General features: G+C 35.3%; 1 long non-coding RNA gene across 1 annotated transcript in view; it reads right to left on the reverse strand.

Moving 5' to 3' along the window:
* Positions 1–835: 835 nt before the first annotated feature.
* LOC111091831 overlaps positions 836–25,382 on the reverse strand; it is a 70,242-nt gene continuing 45,695 nt past the window's right edge. The window contains exons 3-4 of the long non-coding RNA XR_005376013.1: positions 12,307–12,431; positions 836–978 (exon numbers count right to left, since the gene is read on the reverse strand). This is a non-coding gene — a long non-coding RNA (uncharacterized LOC111091831). The remainder of the gene's footprint in view (positions 979–12,306; positions 12,432–25,382) is intronic.

The following is a 25,382-nucleotide window of genomic DNA, read 5'->3' on the forward strand; positions in this document are numbered from 1 at the left end:
TTCTTCTTTTTTTTCCTGTTTTGGGGGGTGGGCTTTTGTTTTTCATTTCTCTTTTAAAAAAATTAAGTATAGTTGACACACAATGTTACATTATTTTCAGGTGTATGACATAGTGATTCAACTTCTTTATGTTATGCTGTGTTCACCACAAGTGTAGCTCCTATCTGCCACCACACAACACTATTACAATATCACTGACTATATTCCTTATGCTGTGCTTATTCCTGTGACATACTCATTGCATAACTGGAAGCCTTTTTCTCCTACCGGCCTTCACCCACCCGCTATCCCCTTCCCTCTGGTAGTCATCAGCTTGTTTTCTGTGTTTATAGGTCTGATTTTGCTTTTTGTTTGTTTATCATTTGTTTTGTTTTTCAGATTCTACATATGAGTGAAATCATGTGGTATTTGTCGTTCTCAGTCTGACTTATTTCACTCAGTGTAATACCTTCTAGGTCCATCCGCTTGTCACAAATGGCAAAATCTCATCCTCAAAAAGAGATGTTTTGATTTGATTTCTTCATACACAATGAGCTGTTATCTTAATTATAATGCCTGGAAATTTTTTATTGCTTTTTCTTATTTAAAAGACACATTTCTTTTACAAGCAGTATTCCTGAGGAGACTAAGAAATAGATTTTAAAGTACAATTGATTGTGATTTTCTCACTTTAAATACAATACATAGTACTGGACCAGAGACCTTAATGCCAAAACTAGAGACCCTAATACCATTTTAGGTGATACCCTTAATATGTCTGTGTTACCTAGGATAATACTATATCCTATAACAAATAAACCCACAAATGCCAGTAGTTTAATTCAGAGAGGTTTATTTTCTTTTTTACGTGGAATCCAAAGATGGATATTTCTGGAACCTGTGAATTCCCCAAATTCCATGAACTCACTGCTTCAAAAGAGTATTCAGATTCTCAGGCCGACAGAGGCTGCTCCATATGCATGTCACCTCCAGGCTTCACTGACATCAACCATTATTGAACAGACAAGAGAAGAAACAGTTTGAAAACTCAGTGGGAGGTTATCATGGTCCAGGTCTGAACATATTGTTATTACTTCTACCCACATTCCATTGGCCAGAGCTGAAAGTCTCAGCCACACATAACTGAGAAGGGTTGATAAAAGTACTGTAACCATGTGCTTGGAACTAAGAGAAAAGGGATTTCATGAAAAAGTAGCTTGTGACTACCAGTGTTCTTGATACACATTGAACTGAATATGAGGTACATCAGGTGACACATAAAAATGTCATTTTTTGTGTTGGGGAAAAATAGACTGTTAATTTGAAGGTCAGTTCTCTGACTTTAGCTCTACTATAACTTAGCTTAATCTCACTAGATCTGTATTTTCTCATCTGTAAAATATTGGACCAATAAATTGATTTAACCATTGTGTGAGTCTCATATTTGTTTGAAAACCCAAGACATTCTCCCTCTCTCCTTTTTCTTTCTTATTTTTCTTTTTCTTTGAGAGAGAGAATGCAAGCAAGGTGTAGGAGGAGAGGAAGGAGAGGGATAAGCAGACTCTGTGCTGAGCGTGGAGCCCAAGGAGGGGCTTGATCTCATGACCCTGAGATCATGACCTGAGGTGAAATCAAGAGATCCTTGGCTGACTGAGTCACTGAGGTGCCCCTCCAAGACACTCTCTTAAAAATGTAAATACAGGGACAGCTGGGTGGCTCAGCAGCTGAGCATCAGCCTTTGGCTCAGGGCATGATACCAGGGTCCTAGGACTGAGTTTCCATCAGATTCCCTATAGGGAGCCTGCTTCTCCCTCTGCCTATGTCTCTGCCTCTCTTTCTATGTCTCTCATGAATAATTTTTTAAAATTATGTACATAGTACACATATACCATATTACACCTAATCCCATATAGGTTGCAGAAATCCTATAATGCAGGCCTAATATTTGTAAATATAATATAAAGAAGTTATTTTAGGAAGTAACTTCCACATCTTACATAAGAAATGCTTTATGTTTGCTTGCTAATAATACACTAGTGAGAAAGTGTCTGCAAACATCGATGTATATATATTAATGTTTTTATTAGTGGGTGGAAGAAAGTTTGAGGAAAATGGAAAGCATTGCTGGCTGGCCAACCTTGTGTGACTTTAATAATAACTCACTGCAATGACAGTATTAGTTCATACCTATGTGAGGTACATATTTCTAATTTTGTGTCTTAATTATTTTTCAAAATGGGATAGACTTTGGGAAAAGATAGATTGATCAGATCTTTAAAAATCTGATAGGTTTTGGAAATTGGGAATGTTGCCTTCATAGAAACAACACTTTTCATTTTTTTGAGTTGAATAGGGAACAGAGAAAATATATCTTTACTCTTACTTTCTTTCTCTGAGTTGCTCATATATCACAGACCATAACATGGCATGAGAAAATTGATTCCACTGGGTATAAGTATTAAGGATCAAAACAATTCCATTAATTTTATCCATTACTCTTCTTCTGTCCTAACATTTGGACTAACTGGACAATGTCAGCTATTTTTGTGGTGATAAATAATAGGGCTATTATAGAACTAAGGTGTTTTTGGATCATTCACACTTGAATTACAGGATGAAAAATGTAAGTTAAACTTAAAGGCTTTTAAAATATCAGTTTCCACCAAAATTTATAGTTAACCTATAATTTCTACTTGTATTTATGCCAATTTCATGAAAATTCTCCATTTTCTTAATTGACAACAAGATGTTTATGTAACTGCATACTACATAATACCTACGTTGTTAGTATGCACAGAATTTCTGATTCTCCATCTCCTTAGTGAGGCTAACTATTTTTTGTGAGTTATGGAAAACTGAGATCTTAATGATCTTAATGGACATGATGAGTTGCCACAGAGACGTAACTAGGTAGAAATTCTGCTCACCCCCCCTCCCCAATTTATTCTTTCTCAGAAAATTTTATTTTCTTTTAATTCTGGAACATGTTTTTTTATGTGTGAACAAATCAAATGGAAAGAGAGAGTGCACTCCTAATTTAAAAAATACTTTGGGGGTCCCTGGGTAGCTCAGTCAGTTAAGTGTCTGTCTTTGGTTCAGATCATGATCCCAGGGTCCTGGGATGGAGACTCACAGCTTCAAGCTCTTTGCTCAGCAGGAAATCTGCTTCTCACTTGTAAGTAAGTAAATAAATAAATAAAATCTTAAAAGAATACTTTGGAAACTAATGGTAGACAATAGCTTTCAAGGATAACATCTAAGGGGCAGCCCGGGTGGCTCAGTGGTTTAGCGCCACCTTCCGCCCAGGACGTGATCCTGGAGACCTGGGATCGTGTCCTATGTTGGGCTCCCTGTGTGGAGCCTACTTCTGTCTCTGCGCCTCTCTGTATCTCTCATGAATAAATAAATAACATATTTTTTTTTTACAAAAAGAAAGATAACATCTAAGAAATGGATGAGGGGGCAAGGGATTGTACATGGGAATAATTCTGGAGATGAGTCTTTAGCAGTTGTATTTCCAAAATTGATGAGCAATAGAACATCCTACAAAGCTTGGAGGCCTGAAAAGGCAGAATGGATGAATGCTGATCAATACAATCAAATCCAACATGTTAGAGGGCCTCAACTTACTCCTAACAGCAGGGTGAAAAGAGATGAGAACATTCTGAAGTGACTTGTTCCAGTAGTGAAACTGACTAAGCATATCCTGGATTTACAAAGATTATGTCTTTCTTCCTCAGATGGAATGGGCTCTGACTAAAGAGTAACTTCAACTTGGAAAAATGAAATTATTTTTTTAAACATAATGCAGGGCTTAAAAATATATTCAGTTGATTTGTTTTGTACTATATGCTTCCAAAAACAGTTTCATTTTCTGTCTCGATGTTCCTCATTAAACAGATACATTATATCCATAATAGATAAGAGGAAACTGAAGGTTTTGGGGCTATGGGAGTAGCATAATACAGCCACTATGTGGAAGAGAGGGAAGTCGATTTCAGGATTCCTGGTAAACTCTCTGATTCTATCAAACAGTGCTCCATGCCCTTATTAGTTAGGACATGTGGAGGTGGGTAAAACCAAACAAGCTTTTCTATGCAAAGATCACATTAATGATGTTATACTATGTAGTTTGGAAAGCACTGCTCTGGATAGTTCTCTGATAATCATCTTGTATCTTGAGGTAATGCTGATGATGGAAACCGAGACTTAAATTGGATAGATCAGAAATAGATTGTTTCCTCATGTCCTCAAACAGCCACCATGCATGCCTTGGACTACTTCTCTCCAGAAAATTATATGATGTTAACATCACTATTATTTTGAGTTTTCATATTAGATTATATTGAACTGAAATTCATTTTACTTTGCACACCTTATAAAAATTAAACTGTAGGGCATAATAAGAAACATTAAGTAATAAATAAATAATAGATAATATACTATGAAAAATAAGATCATACATAAAATTTTTCTGTGAATGACAGAAGTAGAGACTGGGCTCCAGGACATTGTGAGACTTTACATTATTTAGATAATTTTAGCATACCTTAAAAAAATAAAAGAATAGATCATAGAGAAGGAGGAGAAGGTCAAAGAGGAGAAAGAGGAAGAGGAGGAGTCAGAAATAGAGTAAGAAAATTGAGTAACCGGGGAGCAAGGTTGGCCGTTCACCTTCTGCACTGTGCAAGGAACATAGAGTTGTGACATAAAACTCTGCTGTCTTGGTGCTTATGGCAGACATCTTTCAATGATGGAAATCTGCAAATGAAGCAATCAGAGCCTGATGCTCTGTAATATTTGAAGCATGTAAAATCACTCTCCTTATTGTGATTTGCATGCTCACAGGAAAACCTTCCGACCATGATTTGGTTTGCCAAATTGATTTTTTGGCCACCCAAGCAAGTATTAGTTTGTGTGACAGGTATATTGCTCACTGAGGATTAGTATATTAATTTATCTGCTGATATATATTTTATTTTTTTTTGTGAGTTTAGTTAGTGTGAGTCAGCCTGATTAAATACGGGGAACTCTGGAACCCAGATAGAAATGTATTTTTTCTAACCTGTTTGTTTCTACATTTTGCGTCTTTCTCACAGGATAGAAAAAGCTAAAAGAGTAATGCTTATAAAAGAACCTGATACAGGAACTGGCCTATAAAAGGCCCCCGCAAACGTTCTCCCAGCTTTTTCCAGCACTCACTACATGAGTGATCATTGATGAAGTGCCCAACTTCTGATTTCCTATTTCCTCATAAGTATCAAAGAAATTAGCTTAACATTGTTGAGTCTTGTGAAAAGAAAACCTATGCGATGGTTGCATATTACAAAATGTTTCACCAATCTTAGCTTTCTCCCATATGGATATATAGTGCATTCATTCCAGACTTTTTTTTGTAAGAGCAGCAAAAAATAAAATGGGGGGAAGGGGGGTTGAGTTTCTGGACTGACTGTTTATCAGGTTGTTTCATCTACTACCAGTATTACAGAGTGTTTAAAACCGTATTATAGGAACACCTGGGTAGCTCAACGGTTGAGCATCTGCCTTTGACTCAGGTGTGATCCAGAATCTGAGGATCGATGGAGCCTGCTTCTCCCTCTGCCTATGTCTCTGCGTCTCTGTGTTTCTCAGGAATAAATATATAAAATCTTAAATAAAAAACATATTATAAATATTCTCAAATAGTGCTATAGATTATAGCATATGTCAGGATACAACAAGGCCAACTATAAAAAAGTCAACTCAGAAATGGTTTGTTCAAAATTAGGCTAGTTTCTATGGAACCATCAGTAAGGACAGATTCTAGTACAGTAACCTTTGTCTATTATTTGAGGACAATTTTATTATTTGTTTATTTTAAAAAATATTTTATTCATTTATTCATGAGAGAGAGAGAGAGAGAGAGAGAGAGGCAAAGGGAGAAGTAGGCCCCATGCAGGGAGCCTGATGTGGGACTCGATCCCGGGTGTCCAGGATCATGCCCTGGGCTGAAGGCAGTGCTAAACCACTCAGCCACAAAAAGCCACTGAGGACAATTTTAGATTTTTTTTTTTTTGCCTCCTTTTGTCTAGTTTTCATACTCTGCCCTTAGGCAGTTAAATTTTAATAATATCTGCTCTCCTTAAACATCACTTCATCCTTTCATAGGCGTTGATGAGAATCACTATTCTTAGAATCTTAAGTTCCTCTGTCATGTTAGTCTTGATAAATCATGTATATTTTCACCACTATAAGTCTGAGATCTAGGATGCACATAATCAAGAAGAATGCTATTCTCATAATTATAGCTTCTAACCTCTGATTCAGTGAGTTGACATAATCATATTCATCAAAGATGACTTACACATATATTGGGAATGTAGGACAATTTACTTTGTCATTTTGTGGAAAGATGCATCTTAGAAGTAGAATTCAGAAGGTCTGTTAATATATTGTAACCACAGTGTAAGGCCTACTACACTTACCTCCACTTACACATCTATGGATAGCATGTTGAATATCATTGAGTATGACATCTGATATTACTTTGATACTATTTTATTTCCAAAACCAATTTATAGTTATCAAACTTCCCATATTTCAGGGTAGACTTCACTTCTGTTTCTGCTATAATCTGTTTAAAAATCCAGATATATCATCTAGTCTAGATTGTTACAGAATCATTTCATCTGTCCCTGACCCAGTACATTTTTAAAAAATATTTTTTTCTAATATCTCTGAAATGTCAGTATGATGGTAAAGGATACTTTTCATCTCTGAAAAACTATTTTTTCTTAACTATTTTGATAATTATGATCAATTAGACATTTCATAAATACATAAATACATCTCTGGGTTTTATTCAGAGGAAAAAAACTCTTTTTTCTAAGTAATGTATAAGAAATAAAAACTTTTACTGATTAGTAGTATAGACATACTCAAGTGTAAACCCCATGAGAGCCTCAAGTTTATCTGATCAGTATTATTATCTGATCAGTATTATTTTCTCAGGACTCTCACAATGAACGAGAAGGTGGATGGATGCATGCATCTGTCACACACACACACAAACACACACACACACAAAAGCTCTGTGCATTCTGAAGATAGGAATTTTGGAAAAAGAAATGAGAAAATTTCATTTTACACTTTCTCTAATCCTCATCAAGCACATTGCCTATGTTTGTTTTTTAAATAATTGACTTACAGTGATAGTAGTAGTAATAAAACCTATTGATTTTAGAGCAATTATGGTAAGACAGTCATTTTAAGTACTTTCGTATAGGAATTCATTTAGTATCCACATTATTAATATCCAATTTTTCAATTGAGGAGAATCAGGTATAGAAAGATAAATTATTGTACCTAAATTCAAAGAAGCAAATGATTATCAAACCATTATATAGAATCTGTGCTCTTAAGCCTAAGACTATCCTGTCTGTCAAAATTTGAGTGGGGCAGTATTTATAAATCCAATTCCTGGACACCAATCCAACATTAAAACAGATTATGCATATTTAACATTTTTTCTTATTATCTGAGAACTTTAGTAAACACTGATTTAGAATAACTCCTTAATGTAAAGGAAGTATAATGTCTTTTTCCACATTTTTTTGAGGCAGATTTAAAAAATTTTCTATTGATGCTATAAATCCACATATTTGTACTTTAGCAAGCTGGCAAGCTTGCTAGATACTGTGAATTTGGATGTATACTATAGCACTACTTTGACAATAAGTGAGACTAAAATGTATATGTTTTAAGGATCTGTATTTCATTCAATAAAATTATTTTAAGTTTAATATTAAATGCAAATGAATGAAATGTAAAAGTATAGTTTTACCCATATATTTTAGATTTTAATTCCTCCAGAGAAGTATCTAAAATACATAGCATACCCACATTCAATGTACTACAAATATTATTTTGTATTTACATTTTTTTTTTTTTTTGTATTTACATCTTGAAGTCAAGGCAGTGTTTTGAAAAATGTGATACTCAACACACCATCAATTAGTCTACAGGTCATTTTTTGGTCCCAGGGAAAGAAGGGATGAAACAATTATTCTCCTATACATTTCACAAATTTGAAATGTAAGGTTAAGGTAATTGCTAGGAGCTTCTAAGCCACCTACAAAGGTAATAACGCATAATACATTCGGGGACAAAATGAGGTTCTGGAAAATAACCTTGCCAAATTACATGCTTGACTATTCAAAGCAGTGACATATAATGTGCAAGAGCAAATAACACCAAGAGTTTGGGCTATCTGATAATTTAGCTTACAATGGGTAAACACACTAGTATGGAGAGAATATGCCATCTTTTGTAAATGTGTTTTGACACAGGAAGGAAAAATGCTTAATGACTTTTTGATCTGTTCAGCATTGAGAATATATGTTACAGGAACAGGAATATTTTCTTTAATTCTTAATACTGGACACCTGGGTGGCTCAGCAGTGGAGCATCTGCCTTGGGCCCAGGGCGTGATCCTGGAGTCCTGGGATCAAGTCCTACATTAGGCTCCCTGCATGGAGCCTGCTTCTCTCTCTGCCTATGTCTCTGCCTCTCTCTCTCTCTCTCTCTCTCTCTCTCTCTGTGTCTGTCATGAATAAAAAATTCCTAATACTTCTTGGTCAGTATTGACAAAACTACTATGTGAGCAGCAGAAACCTTAATATAGACATAAAAGATTTTGCATCTGAATATCAATCCCAAAACCGCACTAATCAAAAAATAATTATCAGTCAAAAATATTCTTTTTATTTGGAGTCAGTGTTAAAAAGAATAGTGAAAGTCACTTGTTAAAATATCATGACCACTTACGTTTTCTTGGATACCTGTTTGAATAAATGGATGTAGGATCAAAACATATATATATATATATATATATATATATATATATATATATATTTTTTTTTTTTTTTTCAAATCTGGAAGGCTCTCATGGTTAATGAAACACATGTTCTTAAGAATGTCTGAATTAGGGGGCAGCCCCATTGGCTCAGCGGTTTAGCGCCGCCTTCAGCCTGGGTGTGATCCTGGAGACCCGGGATCAAGTTCCCCGTCGGGCTCCCTGCATGGAGCCTGCTTCTCCCTCTGCCTGTGTCTCTCCCTCTCTCTCTCTCTCTCTCTCTCTCTCTCTCTCTCTCTCTCTCTCTTTCCCTCTGTGCTTCTTATGAATAAATAAATAAATAAAAGAAAAATAAAAGAATGTCTGAATTAGAGGACAAAACTACAGATATTTTCTCATGGTATTCAATACAAGGTTAAGAGAAACTAATATTTCAGTGGGCCTCTTACAGCCAGTGTTACCACCATGGGTTTTGTAGCTTGAGGCAACTAAGAGTCACAGCCAAAATGTGATAACTTTTAATATAAAATAAGACCTTTAAGATTTTAGGATTTTTTAATAGGATTAAAAAGCCAATGTGTCAGTCTCTGAATTTAACTTCTCCCCATCAACTGATAATTTTTGTCACACGTCTGTGAAAGAAATGATAATGAGGACATACTGAAAGTGTACATCGAAGCATGGGATTAAAAAAATTGGAAGACTTTTCAAAGTGTGAAGATAATAAAAATATACACTTTAAATCAATATTCCAGTATCTCCAAAGTCTCCTTATACCTAATGACATGCTTTTTAAATTAGTATCTGAAATTAGAGCTGAAAGTAGTCTTTAGTGACTATTTTCTTCATAACTCATGGATACAAATTGACCCCCAAAACTAAGAAAGTCTAGCGGAGCTGCAAATGACATGCTACTTACCATTCTTGACAACATATAATTTTGAGGTAAGATTTCTAGCATGGTAACAGATGAATAAAGGTGTGATTATAGATCCTACGCTTTAAGCAAGCTCTTACTGGGTATACATATCTTCGAGAATATTTTACACATCATTTTTGCACTGTTCAAAAATAATTATGAATAATTTTAATATATGTTCTTGTATATTTACTGTTAATATTGCAAATAACTAAAATTGATGATCTTCATGCACACTAACTTTTGACTATTATTGAAATGTTAAAATTGTAAGACACAATGGGAGTATCTAATCAAAAAAATTATTTGAAATGCAAATATGATAGGGCACTTTAGTAACTCACTGAGAAATAAAGATGTTTCACAATAAATTAAATTATTTTATATTTTTTCCTTCAAGATATTGATTCAGCTTTGAAGCATGCATCCTGTTATCCTGTAGAAATATGGCTGTAAAGACAAATCCTCGTGCTGGAACAGGGACTCTAAGTAGGGGCTATAAAATAAGTGGTAAATTTCACTTAGCACATTTGGATCTAGAAATAGTCTTAATATTCTACTATACAGAAGACATTTCACTCATAATCACTAAAATAATGGTTTCTGTCATGGTATATGAGACACAATTCATAAGATGTGAAAGCAGTACTCAGCACTAACTGTAAACCTATTATGAAAGTCTTGTCCTGGAGCCTACAGCTTATGAAGTCATGCTCTTGTCTCCTTCCAGTCTTATGCTACCCCATATGATGAGGCACTTAAAGGCCAGAGTAAACCATAATTCAGATCCTTCCTCTGTCCCAGCAGCCCCAAGCAAGTAGAGTGAACTGGAACATTGAATTTCCCAACCAAATAATCTTGAGCCTAATTCAAGGGGAGGACCTTCTGTCCTCCTGAAGGTCTGCTAATGTTGAGTCATTAACTCAAAGGCAACTCTGGTGGGGATAGGGGTGGATCTTGGATATGTGTATGAGTTCCTTTGTAGTGCAGAACAGACTGGAAAAGAGAAGAGAAGAGGGATGACAAAGCACATGGATCCAGAGAAATGAGAGCCAGAAGCATAGGCCTACTATTCCCACATCATTCAATCCCAGCACAGAAATCCAAGGATTCTGAGAATTTGCATATTCAAAATTGACCTACCAGCTTATTCATGCTGTATTTCTACATTAGGGAGGACAGACTTTTTTTAAATGATTTTTTAGCTTGATTAATAATTTTCAAATGCTTAGAAATATACAATGTGAGCCTTTGTTTATTATCAGGTATACTTCTTGTCCATAAAAATGAAGACCTCAGAGTATTCAGACTTCATGCATGGGAGCTGATTTGCCTCAGAGTGCAAAATTGGAAGATGTCAAACCTTCATAAGGCTTAGCCTGGAAACTGACACAGCATAACTTCTGCTATATCCTATTGAGTCAGGCAGGTCACAGGCCAGTGCTGATGAGAAGGGATTACACTAATCCCTGAGTCATGGTTCACTGGACATCACTAAAACCTCTCAGAACATACTTAGAAAGATTAACTGGCATATTAAATATTAGATCAGAAATTAATACAGTCAAAACTTAAGGCGTAATGATAGTTAGGAACCTGCTACAACTTTTCAATTGTGAGGTAAAAAGTATGAATGAGGAGGAAGATTTCACTGCACTAAAAAAAAAAAAAAAAAAAAAAAAAGATTTCACTGCACTTCTGTTAGAAACCATCAGGTAGTGGAACAAAGTTGAGTTTGCTGACTTTTTGCGACAGGAAGTGTCCTTAGTGAGAAGTCATACAGCATTTCAGTAAGAGATTATTAGGTAAGACTAGGATTTGACCTTGTGTAATGTGATTTGGGGGGAGCTTACCTATGGATTCAATGTTGTTGGGAGCCAGGGTAATTTTGGGATTTGTATCTAAGGATTTGTATCTAAGTTAGTTTCCTGGGGCTGCTGTAGCAAAGTTTGACAAGCTGGAAGGTTTAAAACAACATAAATGTATTTTTTCACCATTCTGGAGACTAGAAGTTGAAAATTAAGGTGTGCACAAGACCATCAACCTCTGAGACTCTAGCTAGAATCCTTCACTGCCCCTTAGCTTCTGATGGTGGCTTTTAGTCTTTGTTTTGTAGCTGTGTCACTAGTCTCTTCTTCTGCCCTCACATAGAATTAACCAGCATTTCCTCTTTCAAGGAGGACCCAACCTTACTCTAATATGACTTCATCGCTATTGAACAAATGATACCCATGATGACCCTATCTGCAGTTAAGATCACTTTCTGAGGTACTAGAGAAGGATCTCAACATATTTTTTGGTCCATAATTCAACCTGTAACTGTATTCTAATCATTGTTATCTAAATGGTGAAATAATAAAGCAAGGTGAAAGTAGCAATTTAGGAAAGAAGCAGAAGTCATTCATATTAGCCAAGATCGGGGGAGGTGGGTGGGGGCGTTTGGTCATTTTTGTGGTTTGCACAATGAGTATGTTTTGTTTCTCAGTGTATAGATATGATAATGGAGTGGTCTTGTTTTTGTTTAGTTCCATCACAGCTACAGACTGGCCTTGTTCCATAAAATTACTATACTCACCATGAGAACCCTGTGGCCTGGCTGGAGCGGATGGGCTGGCTTCTAGCAACATGAAGGCCAGTTGGTAGTGCCAGGTCAGCTCCCAGCTGGCGGGGACTACTTTGCTCTTTGTTGCAGTTCTGGGACTAAAAAAAATAAAATAAAGTAGAGAGTCATCAACACTTCTAAGCTATTTGAAAGCAGAAAGTAAGAAAAAGGAAAAGAACCAATTACTCATATACTAAATAGAGATGTAAAGGATTAGGACTGGAGTTTAGGCAAAGAAGGTTTTTTACTATTAGAGTTGGTGGGCCACTGGAATATTTATATGGGAATGTGATTAAGGAGTTAGAAATGTGATATGGAGCTCTGGACTGTTTTAAGAAGAGATGGATTCACTGTAAGAGATTATATGGGAAGACAAGATGGAACTTTGGATACCTATAATTAGGTTTTGGGAGAAATAATGTAAGGCAACTAAGAGCATAGTTAGAGCTATTCCATACGGCTATAGGACTTCAACAAATGGGAATATATTCCATAGGATAGGTAGACAAACCCTTATAGTAAAAGTAGAATAGTACTTAGAGATACATTGAAAGAAAACAAGGTGCTTTATTAAAAAGTTCATTCTCTAATAGAAATTTTAAAAGAACACCAAAATTCCTGCCTTTTGGTAAAGTTTCCAGACTTGGCTTTATGAAGCCAGGTCCCTTCTGATCCTGAGTCCACGATTCTATTAGAGGTGATGTAAACTGGTGGTGAGGTAGAGGAGATAAGTTGGACACTGATGGAGAGGTGGTTTACTGAAGCAAAATACTAAATCTTTGACCAGATGTTCTTAATTAGTACATGCAAGAATTTTTCTAGGGGTGCCTGGCTGCTTCAGCCACAAGACCCTACAATTCTTTTTTTTTTAAACTTTTATTTATTTATTCATAGGAGACACAGAAAGATAGAGGCAGAGACACAGGCAGAGGGAGAAACAGGCTCCATGCAGGGAATCCAACATGGGACTTGATCCCGGGTGTCCAGGATCATGCCCTGGGCTAAAGGCAGATGCTCAACCACTGAGCCACCAGGTGTCCTGAGCCTACGACTCTTAATCTCTGGGTCATGAGTTCAAGCCCCATGCTGGGTACAGAGATTACTTAAAAAAAAAAAAACTTAAAAATTAAAAAAAAATTAAAGCAAAGAAGGGCACTCAATAAAGAGTGATAATGTAAGAAATGAGGAAGAGAGTTGAACAATATCTCTGAGTCGGGAAAAAGGAATCAAAATTGCAGCGTTTTAAGTTACAATTGGCATAACAATTGGCATCCCTTTAAGAAAAGAGTTTAGAAACAGTATGTGGAAGCTTTTCTTTTCACAGATGATTTTTGTCTTGTTTGTAACAAAGCCAGAGTGTATAGGAACTTGGTAAGTGAAGATGCTTTCACACGGTAGGCCAAGTGTCCTCAGTATAGCATGAGAGGAGGACCTCTGCTGACATAAAAGGATCTGGAAGTGTTGAGGTGTTTGAAGCTTGGGGAATAAAACCATGGAAACACTGAAAATATGGGGGAGGGTAGGAGATAAAGAACATCAAAATAATACCGGTTCCTAAGACTATCCAGGCAGGATAGTGCCTTTCTCTAAGTTTCAATGTGTAGAAGCTGACAAGGTGAATTTCGAAGTGATGTAGATTTTTAATTGGCATAGATGAAGTTCAAAAATAAATAAGTACAAGTGGAAAATTACTGGAAAGTGTTGCTCATATCATCCTTACAAAGGAGGAGCCAGGTGGAGCCTGAAAGCAAGTGAGCATGTTAAAGTGCTGTGAGAGAGCGGCGGTTCAGTGGTATGAGGTTATTGGCAATATTTCAGGAAATTGTAATCTGCTTGGTAGCAGTAGTCTAAAATAACCATTTTTTTAAATTAAGAGGGTTAACTTAATGTTTATTGAAAATAGTGCTTATACTTAATAACATACTGAAAAAGCTCAGATAATTAATTGCCTTACATAGAAAAGAATAATTTACACTTGAGACGATATTTCAAGTACTTAGTATAACTTATTAAAATGGTTTTAATCAGGAATAATGCCAATTCAATTAGGAGAATAAAATAGTCTTTGCGGTAACAGGCCAAAAATCAAGTTTAGTAATGAATAAAGAATATCAGCAATAATGCCTCTATTTGCTAAAACAAAATGGAACCAAATCATTAATCTTCATTTATATTCTAGTTTAATAAAATGGCAACTATATATATGGTAAATAATTGAATAAAATAATTGAATACAAATGTTTGGTTTTATTCTCTGGAGGATTATGCATGGAAGTGGAGAAAATATGTAGAGATTGTGCAAAACCCCAAAGCATATGTCAGAAGAAAATTACTTTAATTTTTTGAAGAACAGATATGGTACAGTAGATGCATGGTCAATTAAATTTGATGGAATTGTATTGGTCAGCTTCGTGTGGTAGGAACACAGGGCATTTGGGATTAATCCTATACAGATTCTGTTTCTTTTACTAACTAGCTGTGTAACCTTGGGTGTCTATTGGCCTTTCTGCGATTCAGTGCCTCTTCCTCTTTGTAAAATGGTAACGATATTTATCTCTTAAAATTGTTGAAAAGATTAAATTGTTTCATGCAATCGGTATGTAAAAATTTCCAAGTATGGCATCCTTCACATAGTGGATAATAAAAAATGTTATCCTTCGTTTCTCACATTTGTCCACTCTACTTAATTTTTCCCCCTTTCAGAGAGCAAGTGTTATGTAGGAGACAGAGTCTGTAGAGCTCCATTGCTCCATGGTGGCATGATCCACATTGCTCTCCTTGTAAGTACAGCTCCTTGGGGACAGTGAAATGAGAATGTTGGCACATTTAGTCAAGGAGGAAGAAGAGAGGAAAAATGAGATTAAAATGAATCTTTGCAGATAATTATTTTTAAATGGAAGATTTATTATTATTTTTAAATGGAAACTAATGAAATTTATCATGATATCAAATAATCCTTTGGGTTTGGAGGGTTTGTCTTTGTTGTCTTTTGGTTGACATACAAAGAATACTCAACATACATTAAAGTCAGCACCAGGTGTGTTTGCTTGGTCTCTAACATCAAAGCTACTACCAGAAAAAAACTGGCTGGTTATGTGTTTTTAAATCTATGGTCCCTTTAGGGGGTGCTTTTCTCAGAACAGTGAGATGACTGCTTGAGTGGGTTTATTCTAAAGCCAGCATTCTTAACTCCTCCTGAAGGTAACTAATTGTCAAACTCTTCAAAACTTGAAGGAGGCCCATAGATTCAGACGGTATGCAATCATGTCAGAAGTCCTCTAAACTAGCTCTAACATGTGTTTCAGAGAGATAATCACTTGATGATCCTGGTAGCAGACTGGCGAAAATACAAGGGCAAGAGAAAAAATTCCACCAGCACAGACATTTCTCTCATTCCTCAGTCCATAATGTGGTACACGTTTGGAATCAGGATATCAGAAATTGAAGAATATATTTAACATATGTTTTTTTAAAAAAATCAAGTGTTACCAATGCAATTGCTGTCTTCATTGCTGTTCACATAGATGTTGTTTTTTAAAATTTTATATTATTTTTAAGATTTTATTTATTTATTCATGAGAGACCCCGAGAGGCAGAGACATAGGCAGAGGGAGAAGCAGGCTCTGTGTGGGGATCCCAGTGCAGAACTCAATCCCAGACCCCACGATCATGACCTGAGCTGAAGGCAGATGCTCAACCACTGAGCCACCCAGGTGCCCCAGATGTTGTTTATTTTTAACAAAATGTAACATAATTTCCTAGAATTCTGGCATTTATCTTAGATAGATGTACTTTCAAGAAATGTGTTTTCAATGTTTTTTATTAGTATTATGAATAATATAATATTAATTTTTTAATAGTTTTGGTTAACTAGGAACAGCTTTTTCTAGCTATCTAGCTAACAACCACAAAACAAAAATGAACAGAGAATTTATTTGGTTTCAAGTAGTCATAACTACTGCTATGTTCAAAAGCATCAATTTGAAATTATTTCATAAATAATTTTTGGTTGAAATGAGTGAAGAGATATCTTAAGCAACTTTACATAACAAAAATTATGGGTTTCAAGTCTATAATATTTGCTTATCTTGTTAAACTGTCCTCTTTTGAATTGATATAAACTGTCAATTTCCCTTGATAAGTTCAAATGTGCAGAAAGTACTTTCCCAGGCCAGATTGCCTTTAGACCATCTCCTTCTGTGAACTGGGAACTGTGAATTGATCTCTGGCTTATTCCTGAGCCCACTCCACATTCCTGTTTCTGATCACCATTTTTCTTCAAGCCTGTTTATTACAAAGTTCCTAATTACCAAAAAAGAGAGAGGGTGGGCTCTCAAGAGTTATCCTCCCACCAGCAGATGAGGCTTTCTGTTCTCTCTTATTCTAAAACTTCCAACAGAATAAGAAAATAAAGCTTCATTTTAGGAGAATTTGGAAATTTGGAGAATCAGATAGATGCGGAAACCTTAGGGGTATTTTTACATCAATTGGATGTTACCATTAATAGCCCTCATCCAGATAATTGAGAACTGTGGAATTTGTTCAATAGGCACCAATGGTGTGCTTGGAATAATACATAATTTTTAAGGCTTTTTAATCACAAATATTATATTGATTAAGTTTTGTGCATATTGCATCAAAACTAGTTATTTAGTATATAGCTAAATTATAGTTTTTGTTTTCACATGTTGTAATGTCTTTGTATCACTACTATTATTTATGGGGCAAGGATAAGATTGATGTTTTAAAGTTAGAAACTTTACTATAAATTAAATTATCTCTACCTGATATCCACTTTCTTCCTTTTCCCAACTATCAAGTGTAAGAGTAACTTGTATACTTCTATAGTTATACCAATCCTGTTTTACTTTGTCTTCCCCACTTGCATGTAAGATTCTTGAGTAAGGGAAATGTCCTTTTGTATCTTTATATCTTTAGTAACTAGAACAGTCACAAAATTTTGACTGGTACATAATTTTATTGGTGTGTTTACTAAGTAGATAATTCATGAAAGAATGGAATTATTTAGGAGGTTTTCTATTAAATCAAATATAAAAAAACTGATGATTCTTTCAATCATTTAGTTACTATTTTAAGGTCCCTGATACACCTTATTTTGTGAGTGTTCTTGAATGAAAATACAGTGCTGGAGCAGCCTGGGTGGCTCAGCGGTTTAGAGCCACATTTGGCCAAGGGTGTGATCCTGGAGGCCCGGGATTGAGTCCCACGTGTCGGTCTCCCTGTATGGAGCCAGCTTCTCCCTCTGCCTGTGTCTCTACCTCTCTCTCTCTGTTTCTCATGAATAAATAAATAAAGTCTTTAAAAATAATACTGTGCTAGTAAACATACTTTATTTTTCATTTTATTTGCATTTTATATTTACCTTTTACCAATTTCTGAAGTTCAAACTACTTGATTTTTTTTTTAAAGTTAGCCATCTGCTGTTCAAGCTCATTTAACATTGCAAAGTGTCAGAATTCAATCAGAGATCTGCAAATTAAGCAATGGTAACCAATTACTTGAATTAAGTGAGAAGTGAGAATGCATCATTTACTCTTAGACCTCCATTAGATCTTGGCCTTCTGTTTCTAATAGAGTGGGAAGGTTGTATAAAAATGCTGAAGATGGAGGAGGAAGAGTCAAATACTGCAGTTATTCATAGAAACAACTTACTAATTGAGAATAAAAAACACTGACCCTTCTGTCTCTGTCTCTTCTATGTGCCTCTTTCTCTCTCATCTCTCTCCTCTCAACTCTAGACTACCTGTTACCTTCCTCCAGAAGTAGACTTTAAGATCCCGTTGGATATAGTAAATTGTTATATTTGCACTGGTAAGAAAATTAGCATCAAGAAGAATTTAATCATCTTCAATTCATATGCACATGACTTCATTTCACATATCATTTTGTATACTTTGGGTCTCTAAATATTGTAAATCATATGTATCACCTAAGATATTGGCAAAGGATGTTGTCTCCCACCTGGACTTGTGAGTTAGATTCTGATTGCTTATGTAAAAACTTACCATGAATTTAGTGGCTTGAAGAACACAAAAATTTTATCTTGTATTTCTGGAGGTCAGAAGTCTAAAATCAAGGGAACAGCATTGCCGTATTCCTTCTGGAAGCTTCAGGGGAAAATCTTTCTTAGCTCTTTACAGAATTTGTATGGATTGACTGAATTGGCTTGTGGCCCTTCTTTCATATGCAAAAACCTCTGGACTCTGATACTCTTGTTTCTCTTTCGCAAGGATGCTTGTAATTACATTTCAATTATCAGGACAATCTAGGATAATCTCTCCATCTCAGGATCCTTGACTGGATTACATCTGCAGGATCTTATATACCATGTAGGGTAACATGTTCATAGGTTCTGGGGCTTAGGGCATGAATATCTTTAGGAGGCCATTATTCAGACTACCACATTATGGTCTTAAATGTTACATAAAAGATATAGTAGAAAATGAACTCTTCTGTTAGGATATCCATATAATAGGATTACTCAAGAATAGAAATGACCATATATTATATGGTTATATGACACTTGACAATATGGTCTCCATTTTAATACCCCTGCAAACTAATTGCATATCTTATGCTTAAATAATTCCACCAATAAGTTTGTAATGAGCTAAAACATGTCTGCTGGGAAGTTATGTTCATCATGCCTTAGTATACAAAGACTTGGAATTTAATACTAATTTACTAAATCTATAGTGTTAGAAAATTTTATAAGCCTCTATAAGCCCTCTACCTTACTTTCTCATTTTTAAAGTGTAGATAATTATACATAACATAATTTAAAAGAAGAAAATTATAAAAATTCAAAAGTTAAATTATTTGTTATTAATATTAAAATAATTCTCATGCTCAACTTCATTTCCATTTCCCTTATGAGAGCAGGGTAATCACCTCCTATAGGAACTGGCAAGAAAAGTAAGATGGGACAATTTTTATTCCTTCAGTTTCACTAAAAACATGATATCGATTTTTGCAGTTAAATTTAGAATTTCCTAAATAAAAACTAACTTTCTACAGAGTTAAAATTGATATGAAAAGTTAATACTCTACTAACCAAATATTTTATCTAAGGAGATTACAGAAAAAAAGAAATAGAAGAAAAAGCTGATGGAATGAACTAATAAAAATTAAGGCAAAATCAATGATACTGAAAATAGGAAAAAATTGAAAAAAAAGCCCCACAAAGTCAATATATGGTTCTTTGAAAAGATCAACACATTTTGTAGCATCTAGCCAGGCTAACCAAGAAAAAAAGAGAAAATATCATGAATGAAATAGAGGATCATCAATTTTTTTTTTTTTAAGATTTATTTATTTATTTATTCATGAGAGAGAGAGAGAGAGACAGAGAGACAGAGAGACACAGGCAGAGGGAGAAGCCGGCTCCATGCAGAAAGCCCGACGTAGGACTCAATCCCGGGTCTCCAGGATTACACCCTGGGCTGAAGGCGGCGCTAAACCGCTGAGCCACCCGGGCTGCCCCAAGGATCATCAATGTTATAACAGAACATTAAAAGGATAATAAAGGAGTATTACAACCAATATTATGCCCACAACTTTGATTATTTAGATAAAATGGACCAATTTTTAGAAGAGGCAAACTAGCAAAAATTATAGAAGGAGAGATAGATACTATTAATGTACCTGTATCAATTAAAGGATATAAGTCACTAATTAATAACTATCTGAAAGAGAACTTATAGGGCCCAAAATGATTTTACTCTTGAATTCTACCAAGTATTTAAGGAATAAGTGATACCAATTTAACAATAACTTCCAGAAAACAGAAACAGAGGGAAAATTCCGAGAAGCCAGGATTACCCTAATACCAAAATCAGATAAACCCAGTACAACAAAGGTAAATGACAGATCAATATCTTTAATTAACAGGTTTAAAAATCCTCAACAAAATATCAGTAAATAAAATCCTTAATATATATAAATTTTATTTTTTCAAGATTTTTTTTTGTTTGTTTTTGTTTTTGTTCATGAAAGACACACACACACACACACACACAGAGGCAGAGACACAGGCAGAGGGAGAAGCAGGCTCCATGCAGGGAGCCCGACGTGGGACTCGATCCCAGGTCTCCAGGATCACAACCTGGGCAGAAGGTGCCGCTAAACCGCTGAGCCGGCCAGGCGGCCCTATATAAATTTTATACACAGTGATCACTGTGATTTATTCCAGGTATATAAGGATGGTTCAGTATTTGAGAATCAATCAGTGTAGTCTCCCACATCAACAGACTAAAGAAAAGTCGTATGATAACATCAATGGATGGAAATAGAAGCGTTTTATAAGATTCAACAATAATCCAGATAAAAGCTCTTAGCAAGCTAAGAAACAGGAGCATAACTTCATTTTGATAAAAAAAATTATAAAATACACAGCTAACATATTTTGAGAAATTGGATACCTTACCAAGATAGGGAAAATGGGAAGCATTTCCTCTTACCTCACTCCTACTCAAAACATCATACTAGCAAGCCCTGGCTCATGCAATAGGAAAAAAAGAAAATAAAATGTGTTCAGATTATGGAGAAATAAAACTCTCCATGCAGAAAACTCCTAAAAACCAACAAAATCTCCTCACACTGAAAAGTTACTACAAAAAGATTGTAAAATGCAAGGCAAGTTACAAAGGGCCGTGGCTGTCATATATAGCAGCAATGAACTTTCAGAACTTGAAATTAAACATTATTTGCAATTGCTCTCAGAAAAATTCTGCACTTAGCTATTAGGACTAACAAAATATTTATAGGGTTTCTCCAGAGAACTACAAAATACTAATGAAAAAAAAAATCAAAGCAGATCTGAATTAATGGAAAGCTAGTCCATTCTCATGGATTGGAAAGGTCAACATTGTTAAAGTATCAATTCTTCCCAACTTAATTTCAACCTTGTTTTTTTTTTTTTTTATTTTTATTTATTTATTTATTTTTTCCAGAGGGACTGGTTCTTTATTTCAAAAAGACACTTGTCGATTTTCACTATCAAAACAGTTTGCACTATTGTTTTCTTTCTCCCAATCGGCACCCAAAGAGAGGCCACCAAAGGAAGAGTGCATTTTATGCCAATAAGCTGCAGGATGCACACCTAACAGACCTCACAGAAGCCTCACCTAAAAGGAGAGTTGGGGAGGGAAAGAAACTTTTAAAAGATCAGCACACTGTCAGCCCACAGACTGTAGAGAGTTCTCAGCCAGACAGGGGTGGTCAATGTGCCCCAAACCTAAAGAAGCAAAGCTTCAAAATAATATAAAATTTAAAAACAGTTCTGTACATAAGCTATTCAAGATTTCTCCAGCACTAACTGATACAAAGCACAATGAAAAAAAAAAAATGAAAAAAAAAAAAAAAAGCACAATGAAATGGCACTTTTAGAGGCAGCAGCTTTGGACCCAGAAAAGGGTGATGAGATGAGTTTGCTTCATGTCAAATCCTTGAGTTATTCTTGCAAAAGAGTCTATCACTTTGGCAACATACAAGGAAGTCTTTATTTCCCGCAGATTGATACTTTTCTTGCCTCAATCAGCTTTTGTTTCTTTGCATAAACTTCCATGTATTAACCAAGAATTACCATTTCTAGGGGCGCGTGGGTGGCTCAGTTGAGCGTCTGACTCTTGGTTTCTGCTCAGATAGTGATCTCAGGATCATTGGATCAAATCCCAGGACGGTGTCATACTGAGCACAGAGTCTGCTTAAGATTGTCTCTCCTGGGATCCCTGGGTGGCACAGCGGTTTGGCGCCTGCCTTTGGCCCAGGGCGCGATCCTGGAGACCCGGTATCGAATCCCACGTCGGGCTCCCGGTGCATGGAGCCTGCTTCTCCCTCTGCCTATGTCTCTGCCTCTCTCTCTCTCTCTGTGACTATCATAAATATATTAAAAAAAAAAAAAATCCTCTCTCCTTCTGCCCCTCCCCACTGTGTTCTCTCTCTTTCTGAAAAAAAGAGATCATTTCTAAATTCCACATAAAAGTGAAATCATGTAGTGTCTGTCTTTTTCTGTCTGTATTTCACTTAGGGTAACACCCTCTATGTCTATGCAAGTTGTCACAATGGTAAGATTTCCTTCTTTTTTGGTGTAATGTATAGGATTGTTGAATCACTAAGTTGACAGTTGAAACTAATACAACATCATATGTCAACTACACTTCAATTTAAAAAGAAAACAAAAGGAGTTACCATTTCTACATAAAATTCTTGAGCCTGGAGCTCATCCTACCCTCAAACATATACAGAATTATGAGTAATTATAGCAGATTAGGGAATCCTTCAGAAGAGTAGGTGATGGTGGTAGGGAAGGGATCGGCTAAACCTCTATAGCTCAAGACAGACATAGATTCTTTCAGTTAAGTGTCCTGTGAAGTCATTTCACCATCATGTTCTTCAGACTTTTCACTAGTTATCTTATTTCTTAGATTAGAAAAGAAAAGCAGGGCTGTCCGGGTGGCTCAGCGGTTTAGCGCTGCCTTCGGCCCAGGGCCTGATGCTGGAGACCCAGGATCGAGTCCCACGTTGGGCTCCCTGCATGGAGCCTGCTTCTCCCTCTGCCTGTGTCTCTACCTCTCTCTCTCTCTCTCTCATGAATAAATAAGTAAAATATTTAAAAATTTATATATAAGAAAAATAAAAGGATATAAGCACATTCCACAAAGAAAATGATTCTTGGGGTGGTTATGACTTAATAAATCTTTAAAATACAAACAATAGTTCAATAGCCTTATAATTAGCAATTTGAATTCCTTCCTTCCTCTGGAATCAACAGGAACCATTATTGTGCACAATACTGATTGGTCTCTTCCTGACCATCTTCAGAGATGACATGAATAAAAATAAAGCCGATTTACTACCCAGTAGCTGCTACCTGATTAACAAGAAAGTCTCTAAAACTTTTATTTTAGTTAGAATAATAAGTTGTCTCTGTGAGCCTTCCTTATCCATCTTCTTCTGTAGTAAAACAAAAAATGATAGCCTGGACTACTAGCTCTATTATTACTGTTTTCATTATTATTACCAGGGCAAAGTTTAATCAATTATTTATAGCAAAATGTCATAGTAATTCTCAAAAGACAGCTACAATGACCTCTGAGTTTGCATTTTTGAAGGTTTGATTGTTGCAGTTTGTTTAGATTTTTTTTTAATTTTTAACACCCAGATAAATTATGACAGAGGAGGATGAAAAATTCCATATTTCTTTTATAGATGCAGTATTTCTACTAATAAAGTATTTTTTTGCATTAGATTTACTGGAAGCATATTGCATTATTCATTTGTATTGACTGTGAGCTACCACTTGTAAATTATCTTTCTGGATGCACTTGTTTACATAAGTTCCTCTCAGTTTAAAATAAACAGTTGATATTTTGCACCAAACTGCAGGACAGATATTTATCCATATTAAATTTATTTAAAATCAGTTCATCATCCTACCTAGTAGTCTTTGGGTTTTTGTCATGTAGGTGACAATTATTCTTCTCTGTGTTTAACAGTCCAAAAATCAGATGAAAATGTCTTTATGCATTAGATTAAAATATTAAGCAAAATAAGACTGAAGAAAAGATGCTGTACCACAAAATTAGGTAATATTTACCTATATTATAATCTTAGGCTCCACATCTTTATATCTACAAACATTATCATAAACTTCCTGACAGAATTTTGTTAAAATCTGGATACTTACTCTATCAAATTTCTATCAACTACTAGAGTAGTATTTAAAAATAAAATACATGAGGGATGCTTGGGTGGCTCACTGGTTTGGCGCCTGCCTTCGACCCAGGGCATGATCCCAGAGTCCTGGGAGCGAGTCCCACATCAGGCTCCCTGCATGGAGCCCACTTTCTCCCTCTGCCTGTGGCTCTGCCTCTCTCTCTCTCTCTCTGTGTGTCTCTCATGAATAAATAAATAAAAGCTTTAAAAAAATAAATAAATAAATAAATAAATAAATAAATAAATAAATAAATAATAAATAAAATCTACTATGCCTCTCCATATGTAGAAGATACTTTGTCATGCTTTATTTTTGTTTATTCATTAAAATCAATTCAAAAATTTTCCTAACACAAATACCACAAATTGTAGTTAATTGTAGTATTAATGTGAAGGAGAAAAATTTTCTCATACATATATTTATGTCTCAATAGTCCTTATATTACCTAACTATAAAGGATCTCACCTCTAGCAGGCAGAATTTGGCTCCATGGTCTTCACTGCCTGTTATCATGTTTATAAATATGTTCTGCTATATGCAAAATGAAGTTTGCAGATAAAATTAAATTCATTGACCAGTTGACTAAGATTAGGGCATTATCTTGGATTATATGAAGGAAAGCCTAATATAATTGTATGTACTCTTAAAGTGTAGAATTTTCTCTGGCTGGATACAAGAAAGTATGACAGAAGGGGAGGTCAGACATTGAAAGCATGAAGATTTGATACCGTTTTGATAGTTTAAACATGGAGGAGCCCAGGAACCTCAGTCCCACAACCACAAGGAACTGAATCCTGCAAACCATCTGTATAAGTGTGGAAATGGAATTTTCCTTTAATCATCTAGGTAAGAGTCCTGCAGGGCCAATACCTTTATTTCAGTTTTGTGAAACCTATTCTGTTGGGCCTCTGACCTACAAAATCTGTGAGATAATGCATTTGATAATTTAAACATTATGTAATTTTGCTAATTTGTTTCAGCAGTAGAAAATTAATGCATCCCCTGATTATCAAATAAAGGTTTTGTTTCTGAATTATATACCTTATTTTGCAGTTTTTTAACTCTTCCAAAATAATAAATGAACCTATAAATATTTCTGAAAGTGGAATATTTCACCATAAAATGGTTTAAACAAAAAATTTAAGTATATATATTTTAATATTAGCCAGAGAACTACATTTTGACACTGCTTTAATATTATTTATTTTCCAAATAACCAACTTTAAACCTTTGATCTGATGTATTAGACTCCTCTCTAATGGTATTTTGGACACCTCTTTGACACTTGAATTTACTGCCATGTTCAGAATTT

This window comes from Canis lupus, chromosome 22, assembly GCF_011100685.1.
Source record: "Canis lupus familiaris isolate Mischka breed German Shepherd chromosome 22, alternate assembly UU_Cfam_GSD_1.0, whole genome shotgun sequence".
Taxonomy (NCBI): domain Eukaryota; kingdom Metazoa; phylum Chordata; class Mammalia; order Carnivora; family Canidae; genus Canis; species Canis lupus.